This window comes from Podarcis gaigeae (genome assembly GCF_964106915.1).
Source record: "Podarcis gaigeae genome assembly, chromosome: 4".
NCBI lineage: Eukaryota > Metazoa > Chordata > Lepidosauria > Squamata > Lacertidae > Podarcis > Podarcis gaigeae.
In genome coordinates this window covers 17,966,667-17,976,792 of record NC_139677.1, presented here as the reverse complement: position 1 = coordinate 17,976,792, position 10,126 = coordinate 17,966,667, and the positions used below count along the sequence as shown (strand labels likewise).

The 10,126-nt window shown below is 43.6% G+C and overlaps 1 long non-coding RNA gene across 1 annotated transcript; it reads right to left on the bottom strand.

The window, feature by feature from the left end:
• Window positions 1-2,715: 2,715 nt before the first annotated feature.
• LOC310843000 lies at window positions 2,716-4,793 on the bottom strand. The gene is made up of 2 exons (XR_014563436.1): window positions 4,331-4,793; window positions 2,716-3,640 (listed from the first exon to the last, which is right to left on the bottom strand). It is a non-coding gene; the product is annotated as an uncharacterized lncRNA (long non-coding RNA).
• Window positions 4,794-10,126: the final 5,333 nt, after the last annotated feature.

The following is a 10,126-nucleotide window of genomic DNA, read 5'->3' as shown; positions in this document are numbered from 1 at the left end:
AGGGAAATGAGCAGAGAATGTTGAATGCATCTGCAACCCAATGAGGCATTTAACGAAGTCTCTTCATGCCACTGAACTGAAATGACTGGAGATGAGTGCAGAAGATGGTGGAAGGAGAACAAGAGGAGTAGAGTTGAGGCAAATGAACAGACAATAAAGGATAGGAAGGAAGTGAGAGCAGAAGCAACTAAGTGGAAGAAGCAGGAGCAATGATGGGAGTGAAGCGATGGTGTACAAGCAAAGTCTGGAAGGGGTAGCGCAGAGGAAGGTAGAGGTGGGGGAGGGATTGTGGCCATTGAAACTGGAAAAAGCAAAGAGGTGAATAAGCAAACAAAAGAGGGGGACTAAGTGGAGGTGGAGTGAGGGAAATGGCAAGGCAGGGTGGGGCAGATAGAATTGAGGGGTGGTGTGGGACACTAAATTATTTCATTCCTCCAAGAAACATTATGGGCTCCTCCAGAAAACCTGTTTTCTGGTACTGTACACTGATCTTGATTTGCTTGCACAAAGCTTGTATGGAGGTTAAAGGTAAAGGGACCCCTGACCATTAGGTCCAGTCATGACCTAATGGGGTTGCGGTGCTCATTTTGCTTGACTGGCCGAGGGGGCCGGCGTACAGCTTCCGGGTCATGTGGCCAGCATGACTAAGCCGCTTCTGGCGAACCAGAGCAGTACACAGAAACACCGTTTACCTTCCCGCCAGAGTGGTACCTATTTATCTACTTGCACTTGCACTACTTGCTTTCAAACTGCTAGGTTGTCAGGAGCTGGGACAGAGCAACGGGAGCTCACCCTGTTGCAGGGATTTGAACCACCGACCTTCTGATTGGCAAGTCCTAGGTTCCGTGGTTTAACCCACAGCACCACCCGCGTCCCCCTGTATGGAGGTTAGGTTATAGAAATTTGTGGAGTGATTACAGAACAATGGCCATTCATCCTGATTTGCTTTGGAGATGTTTGGGAAAGGTCTCTCTCCCTCTCTCTCTCTGGCATTTTTGTTACTCTAAAATGAAAGAGCACTTTCATCCACTTCGATTGTATAACACTAAATTCCCAGTATGTGCTTGAATCCCTTCCTTAAAATACTGCCATCAAAGAGCTGGGATCAGGTCGCAACACCCTGCCAAATGTATATTGTTGCAATGAGCCCATCTCAGGCAATTAGCAAGGCTGGGCTGGCAACTGTGACATTGCACAATGAGGCATGTCTGTTTTCAGTGCACCTATGGCTGCCCCCATGTGACTCCAGACATGAGACAGGAAGCCAGCCATGGTACTCTATTAGCATCACTGCAACACCGAGTAATACCAACAGTGGCTGTGTTGACCATGGTGCCCATTTCAAACTTTCCACTGCTCCTGATAATGCAGTGTCCCAAATCACGAGGAGGGTTCTACTCCCATTCAAGTGAAACAAGTACGAGTCCCTTACAAGCCTACCCATTTAATGCAGGAAAGTCAGGGCCAATGTGCATGCAGGTGGATGGATACAAGGTTTGCACAGTTTGAGATTTAGGTAAATGTCTGGAATGGCTCTCTCTACCCAATATGCGCTTAGCACAATATGTCTAATGAAACAAACTGTTCCACAGAATGCTGCGGCCAGGCTGAGTGGATGTGCACATGTTGCACATGTACAGAGGGAACTCTGCTGGCTGCTGATTAGCCACTGAGTCATGTTCAATGTTTTGTTACTAATGTATACAGCCCTGGATAACTCAGGAATGGGTTGCTTGCCCCTGTATACACTTGTGAGATCATTTTGATCACCTGGCAAAAATTTACTTGTGGCACCAAACCTTATTCTTATCAAAGGATAGTGACCTGAAAGCAAGTACTTTTCACCCTTTTCCCTGGACTTTGGAATGCTTTCCCCTTTGCTACTTATGATGCACCACCCATCAGTTGCTTCAGATGTCTTGTAAAGGCATACCATTTTGTCCCAGCTTTCCCAGACCCATAAAATTAAAATTGGGAATTTTTGTTTTGTTTTCAATCCCCGTTTTTCATACTGTTTTACATTGTGTATGTGTGTTCTTACAGATTTGGAGATATTTTAGCTATTAAGCAGATTAAAAATGGTTTTAAGTAAATAAAATAAACTCTTGGTACACAGCACTCGTGCACCCAAACCAATGAAACTTTTAAAATTACATAAATGTGGATGGAAGAAAAATATAGGGTGCAGAATGGGCTCCCCCTTTTTCTTTCTAGAAACTAAAACTCTGGATGATCCCTAAATTCTGGACAGCTCAGTTGGCAACTGTATGTGCTTGAGAAGAAATATGGTCCGTGTCAAAATGTCATGACACTGTTTTGAGAAAAAACACACACTTATTATTTTTTAAATGCTCCAAGCTAGGGATATATATATAGGTGCTATTGAAATAATTAATTTACATAATTCTAGCTCTGGCATTCTAGCAGATTCCCTGAATGTATCCTATAGTTTTTGGCCATCGTCTTGACATCGTCACACTATCTCTACAGACATAATTTGACATTTTAATGTCATCTCCATAGGCTATCATCTTGACTAATTAAGTGCTGTCAACATAGATTTCTTCTGACATTCTTCTGCATCAGGACATTGTCTCCGAAGACTTCAGCCAAAACTACTGTGAAAACTTTTTTAAGAGGTAGTGAAGGACAGAGACTCCAAAGAGAAAAATAAAGAGAGAGAACTATCGGGAACCATAGATCAGCTGGATACAATTTTGCATGAAGAAACCATTTCTTTTCTTTCATCCCTCATCCAGCCTCTAGAACAAGCCTCCACAGGTCACAAAACTGAAGAAAGCCCAGCAGCTGTACACAATGGCAGACATCTTGTTTCTCCCCTCCACTTTTTGCAGTCTTAGTCAGGGACTAAAACCAGGCACTGTTACTGTAAATCTGCACCATACATGACTTCACAGGCTACTGTTGACTTGGCTGCTCTTCTTATGCAGGTCATTAAATACAGAGAGTTACTTCTAAGTAGACATGTTTACCTTTGTACTGAAAGTTAATAATACAGTGAATTCTACATGAGTGTCTGGACTGCAGATTAGGAGACATGCCTAAAACTATTTGCAAAGCTTTTTTGCATTTGCCATTTTAGGGGACAGGAGACCTTTAACATTCATCCACACTTACTGTGGGTATTAACATTAAATGATGTAACAAAATCTCATTTCGAATTGAGGCACAATAGATAGAGGTAATGGATTTGTGTCAGCGCTATTATTATTGACATATTAAAGCTACCATGGCAATTTTAGAAAGGAAGCAGAGCTGATCATGAAGGGGGTGGGGTGGGTTACTCATTTGTTTATGGAACAAAGTTAATTAAAAAGGGCTTTCATATCCCGTGTGAATTATTGAGAAATTAAATCTTAGCCCATAAGAACAAAAGTCTGATAGCCAGCTGAAGATCACAATGTTAATCAAGAGAATGATGGTTCATGAATGTATCAAGAGGCAAAATAGGATGAGAAACAGCTCTGCTGCTCCTCAAAGCCCGGGAGGGCTTGGCACCAAGTTCCCCTTCTGAGAAATTCTTCCACCCTCCCTGGTTTTTGGAACTCCCTTCTCTGGAACCAACTTAGCACAAGGGACCTCGGTATGTCGCAGGATAGCTGGTCCCACCTCTTCCCACCTGCCCAATGAAAATAATAAATTTTATTTATACCCCGCCCTCCCCAGCCAAGGCCGGGCTCAGGGCGGCCAACAACCAATAATAAAAATGAGTTGAATGAATACAACTTAAAAACAAGATTAGAATACAACATTAAAACAATTAAAATGCAGCCTCATCACAGGAGGAAAAAAGAAAAAGAAAGAGGGGGAGGAAATCAAATTGACTCCAAGCCAAAGGCCAGGTAGAAGAACTTACAGGCCCTGCGGAAAGAAATCGGATCCTGCAGGGCCCTGGTCTCATGAGGCAGAGCGTTCCACCAGGCCGGAGCCAGAGTTGAAAAGGCCCTGGCTCTGGTTGAGGCTAATCTGGCTTCCTTAGGGCCTGGGACCTCTAGGATGTTGCGATTTATGGACCTTAAGGGCCTCCCTGGGGCATACCGGGATAGGCGGTCCCGTAGGTACAAGGGTCCTAGGACGTGAAAACAGAGTCAGTTGTAGCTGCTGGCATCCAGAAAGGAGATCACCAACATGTGCCAAGCAGATCTGGGTTGAGCTGGGTGTGGAAGTTAGGACAAGGTAGGATGCTGCTGTGCTGCTATCCCACAACTTAGCTGCAGCTTGAAACAGATAGGCAGAGGTGCAGCTGACAAAGCCAACTTGCCAAACAGCTGTCACAGATGCATTTTCGTGCTGCAAGAAAATAAGTCACCTTGAGCCTGCTCCTCATTTGATTTCAAGTTTTGTAAGCACCTCACATGAAGTCAAAATGAAGCTTCCGGAACTAAGCCCTCCATGGATCCATTCCATCTTGGATGCATGAACGTACAACAAACACAAGAAAAATATTTTCTAAGCATTCATGTGCCATTAGAATAGAAACAAGACATTTACTGCATTTACTGTTGACTCACAAATAATAATAAGGCTATTCTTGTTTACTTGTACCACCTCAATCTCAACCCTTTATTGGCATATAGACAACATTCAGAAAGGTTCGGTACAATACAATCACTCATCAAAATCTGCATCTAACAATTAAAATACATGTATAACATCCATGAATCCTCACTGTGTGTTGAAGAAAACTGGCTACTATCTCCATTTTATCCTCATCCTGGGTAAACTTCAGGGAGGCTACCTTACATTCATCTGACTGACATTAACAATTGCTACCTAGATCCAATCCACCTTCTTTCTCACTGCGTTTACTTATTACGTGCATCCAATATGTGCGCGACCATGTATACACACATCACACCGAACTCAGAAGTGACCTGGAAACATCCTAAAGACATCACTAAAAGGACGCAGCAGGGGTAGAGCAGAGCAGAGCAGGGGGGTGTAAAGGCTGTTTGCAGGCCTTTTCAATGGGTTTCAATTACTGTATTTTTTGCTCTATGACTCACTTTTCCCCTCCTAAAAAAGTAAGTGGAAATGTGTGTGCGTCTTATGGAGCAAATGCAGGCTGCGCAGCTACCCCAGAAACCAGAACAGCAAGAGGGATTGCTGCTTTCACTGCGCAGCGATCCCTCTTGCTGTTCTGGCTTCTGAGATTCAGAATTTTTTTTTTTTCTTGTTTTCCTCCTCAAAAAACTAGGTGCGTCTTGTCGTCTGGTGCGTCTTATGGAGCGAAAAATACAGTATATGCGATTTCACCAATGCATGCAATGCCTCGGAACATCATCTCCGTCTAAATGGGGGGCTGCCTTAGTCATTTACTCTGTAATAGTCCTCTCACACTTAATTAATATAAAAGTTGTTTGTTTACAATAAAATTATGGATCCCAACTGCTGAAGCTTGGGGTATGGTAAGTCATGTACTGCATGGTGTCTTCTTATTGTTTCCGTGCTTGAATGTATGTGGGGGCATTTAGAATAAGATCTGTTATTTGATTATTGATGTATTTTCTATAGTTAAGTTTTTACCTGTATTTACAGTGGATTTTATTTTATTTTATTGCTATGGCTAGTGACTGATGCAAATAAAGATTCTTCAGATTCTGTTTCACCACTGAATTGGCCTGAACATAAATCACATTCCCCCCCCCCCCCAAAAAAAAAAAATAATAATTCTGACCATGGAAAGTTAAAGTGCGGCTTAAATTCGTGATCTTACATCTTATATAAAAAATTGCTTTTATGATATCGCTGCTGAAACAGACATACGGTAAAATGGAACACACCCCAAATTTTCTTCTACATTTGCCATTTATGTGTGAGTGCAAATGTGGGTGTGAGTGGCTGCGGAATTTTAAGGGAGCGGCTTATATTCGGTTATTGTCCTTTTTCTCGCTCTCCCCCCCCCCGAATTTTGTAGGTGTGGCTTATATTCGGGTCAATAAGGTATATAGGGCATATGTGCACTTGTGACTGGCTCCCCATTCACAGATTTAACTTTTGAGGCCTTTGAAAAAGGGTTGAAACCTGATGCACAGTATCCCAAGTAATTCACAAAAATATTGCAGCAAAAAGGCAATCCCTACAATCATCTAAAAACAAAAACAAAACAAAAAAAGAACCAATTACTAATATTTACCAGGTATATTTGGAGTTCTAAATGGAGACATTTAAAGCACAGGATACAGATTTTGCTGAAGTTTATTTCCTGAGGCTCTGTTGTAGTGCATCCACCATATTTGGCTCAGTGCATTAAGGAATCGAGTAATGAGGTTCTGTCACTTGCTCACTGTGCATGAAGGGAAGGTGTGTGCAGGAAGTGTAAGGGAGGTTGTCCCTGAATTCTTCTGACAGTGCATTCAAAGGCAGTATCCCGAAACCTTGAACTCTCAGTGCTTTGATTGAACTACAAGTATGATGTCAAATCTATTGAGCACCCAGCAACTCTGATTTCACAATAAAACACTTAACTAGAAAAGCAAAACGAGTATTTCTGGTTTTTGAAATAGCACCAACGTTTACAGGGAGTTTGGAGCCTTTTAAAGTGATTTTCACTGACACTTAAATGATGACTGTACTAAGAACTATATATCTTGTGTGTAGTCAACTTCTGTTTGAGAAATGGGAGCCTAAAGGTCCCTTTGGGCATGGGGAACTAGTTTTCTGGGTCTTTAGATCCTGGCCATAGAATCGTTATGCCATTCATCTTCACATGTTATCAACTGGTGTGAAGCCGGTCATTCAGAGATATAAATGCTTCTTTTGATAGTCCAGTTCTCCACAGATAGAGCTATACACCCATCTCTGCTTCATTTATAGCTATAGCCATGATGGCCACAGCATCTGACACCAATCCACAAGACACGGCCATCAGAATCAGTTTATACAATCCTCAGAATCAAGTACGAAAGTTCGGGAAACAGGCAGAACAATATGTCCTTGACTAACCAGGCTGAGCAAGGACTTGAATCAAGATCACTCAGGTCCAAAGCCAACATTTTGCCTCATGCACTGCACAGGCCTTCATTCAGTCTGTCTGGAAATAAGTAGGGCTGGTCATATAGAAAAAAAACAGGGAGACTGGTTATATTTTATTCATAATGGAGTGTCTTTTCAGCATATCTTCAAAAGGCTAAATTAGGCCAAGTTGTCAGGAAAGTTTAGAGAATAATATTTTCTAAAGGGTTTGTTACGGGCTTAGATTGCTTAAGCCATCAGGGGTAAAAACAAGTGCTTTTGTAAATATATTGTCCTTATAGCTTTCAAGGAATGGAATATAATGTATTGTCTTTTGTCCCAATAAGAGTGTGACCACATACTATGGAGGACTGAGATATTGTACCTTTAATGGTTGTGTGGATGAGGAGTTTCAGTAGGTCCAACTTGTTTTGGCATAGTGTAGCTTGTCATGGATGCCCATGGCAGAATTCCCCCTTCTATGCAATTATTACATGTGCAAGAGTCTTGGCATAAATTCAACCTGGGCACTGTGCTCTATGGCCTGAGTCCAGTACCAGGTGACCACATGGAATGCATTTATATCCAGTATATTAGAGCCAGTGTGGTGTGGTGGTTAAGAGCGATAGACTCATAATCTGGTGAACCGGGTTTGATTCCCTGCTCCTCCACATGCAGTTACTGGGTAACCTTGGGCTAGTCACACTTCTCTGAAGTCTCTCAGCCCCACTTACCTCACAGAGTGTTTGTTGTGGGAAGGGAAAGGAGAATGTTAGCTGCTTTGAGACTAATTTGGGTAGTAATAAAGCGGGATATCAAATCCAAACTCTTCTATATCTGAAGGAGCGTCTCCACCCCCATCTTTCTACGCGGACACTGAGGTCCAGTGCCGAGGGCCTTCTCCCTCAGTGCGAGAAGCCAAGTTACAGGGAACCAGGCAGAGGGCCTTCTCGGTAGTGGCACCTGCCCTGTGGAACGCCCTCCCACCAGATGTCAAAGAGAACAACAGCTACCAGACTTTTAGAAGACATCTGAAGGCAGCCCTGTTTAGGGAAGCTTTTCATGTTTGATGCATTACTGTATTTTAATATTGGGCAGCTGCTAAGAGAATATTAAAAACATAATAAAACATCAAACATTAAAAACTTCCCTAAACATAGTTTCCTTCAGATGTCTTCTAAAAGTCAGATAGTTGTTTATATGCTTGACATCTGATGGGAGGGTATTCCACAGGGCGGGCGCCACTACTGAGAAGGCCCTCTGCCTGGTTCCCTGCAACCTCACTTCTTGCAGTGAGGGAACCGCCAGAAGGCCCTCGGAACTGGACCTCATGGGTCCAGGGAAAAAGGCAGAGGGTTAAATTCCATTTCATTATTTCAATTCACTTTTAATTTGTTTACCGCCTTTCTACATTACTACACACAAGCCAGTTTACAAGGTGAAGAAACAATGAAATAGAGAGCAAACACCACACAGCTAATAGCAATCTGATCCAAAAGAAAAAAGTAATAACAACAACATAGCTTAAAAAAAAAACTTACATCAAATAAAGCAATACAGTGGTACCTCGGGTTACAGACACTACAGGTTACAGACGCTAACCCAGAAATAGTACCTTGGGTTAAGACCTTTGCTTCAGGATGAGAACAGAAATCATGCTCCAGCAGTGTGGCAGGAGGCCCCATTAGCTAAAGTGGTACCTCAGGTTAAGAACAGTTTCAGGTTAAGAACGGACCTCCAGAATGATTAAGTTCTTAACCCAAGGTACCACTGTATTCCATAATACATTACAATATAATAGTAAACAGACCCCCCCCCCCAGGGTAGAGGGGACTGGCCGTTAAACCACAGTTCATCCGATAACTGCCACTCACTACAGAATGTGGGGGCAGGAACGCTGGGAGCGAGCACTGCACAAATTGGCAACTGTCCAGTCATCGCCATGAGCAGGAGATTCCTGTTTCCTAAAAATCATTAAAATTTGAGCTAAGAAACAGGTGTGTTCTGGAAAAAAGGAGATAAAAAAGACCTGCTAATTAAACCCTGTGGAGGCCCCCTGGCAGTCAAAATCTGGGCGGGGCGCAGGCCTAAGGCGCACACTATAATAAGATTGAACAAAGAAAGCTTGATTGTAGTTTTCTTTCAAGATCGAATCAATATTATTTTGACCCATTGATCCCTAACAAGTGTTGGGCCCATAGGCCATTGCCTACTCTGCCTATTTGGTAATCCAGCCCGGTCCCTTTGGCTGCAGGAGAGAGAAGAAACAGAAGTTGAGGGACGCCTCCTGATGCGTTGCAGCTGTTCCCCACAATGAAATGGAAAGCTCAACATTTGTCAGGCACTTTCGGATGCTCAGCACCCTTGTGTGGTTACAACAACCCTGTAAAGTAGGCCAGTGCCATGTGCTCCCCAAATTGCAACTGAATCCCTCATAGATTGGCGTCCAACCTCTGCTTAAAAGCCTCCAAGGAAGGAGAGTCCACCACCGTCCCAGAGAGTCTTACCGTCAGAAAGTTCTTGCTAATGTTTACTCCGAATCTCCTCTCCTGCCCTCCCCTCTGGAGCAGCAGAAAACAAGCTTGCTCCCTCTTGCAGCCCTCAGATGTTGGAAGATGGCTCTCCTCTCTCCTCTCAGTCTCCTCTTCTCCAGGTTAAACATACCAAGCTGCCTCAACCATTCCTCATGAGGCTTGGCTTCCAACTGCCTCAAAGGTTCCTCATGAGGCTTGGTTTCCAGACCCTTCATCATCCTGGTCGCCCTCCTCTGCTCACCTTCCAGCTGCTTAATATCCTTCTTCAACTAGCCTGCACTGACTGACAGCAGCTATCCAGGGTTTCGAATGGGGGGGGTCATTCCCAGGACAGAAGACCTGCATGCAAAGCAGATGGTCCATTGCTGCGCTATGGAGACCCCTAGCCTGCTTTGAAGGATGTGCGTGTGGTCTCCCTTTGGAAATGGGGCTGCAGCAAGAAGGATGTGAAATGTGAATCTGTGGATAGAAGATAGCCCAGCTGCAGGTGGAACAGAAGGTGCCTCCAAGTTTTGACAGAGAAGCATCACCTCTCAGGAGGGGCCTTGTCCAGGTGGAGGGGTTGCCATGGTGACAAGGATCAGCCTTGGGTGGGAATTTTAGCTTAGATGGGGGGG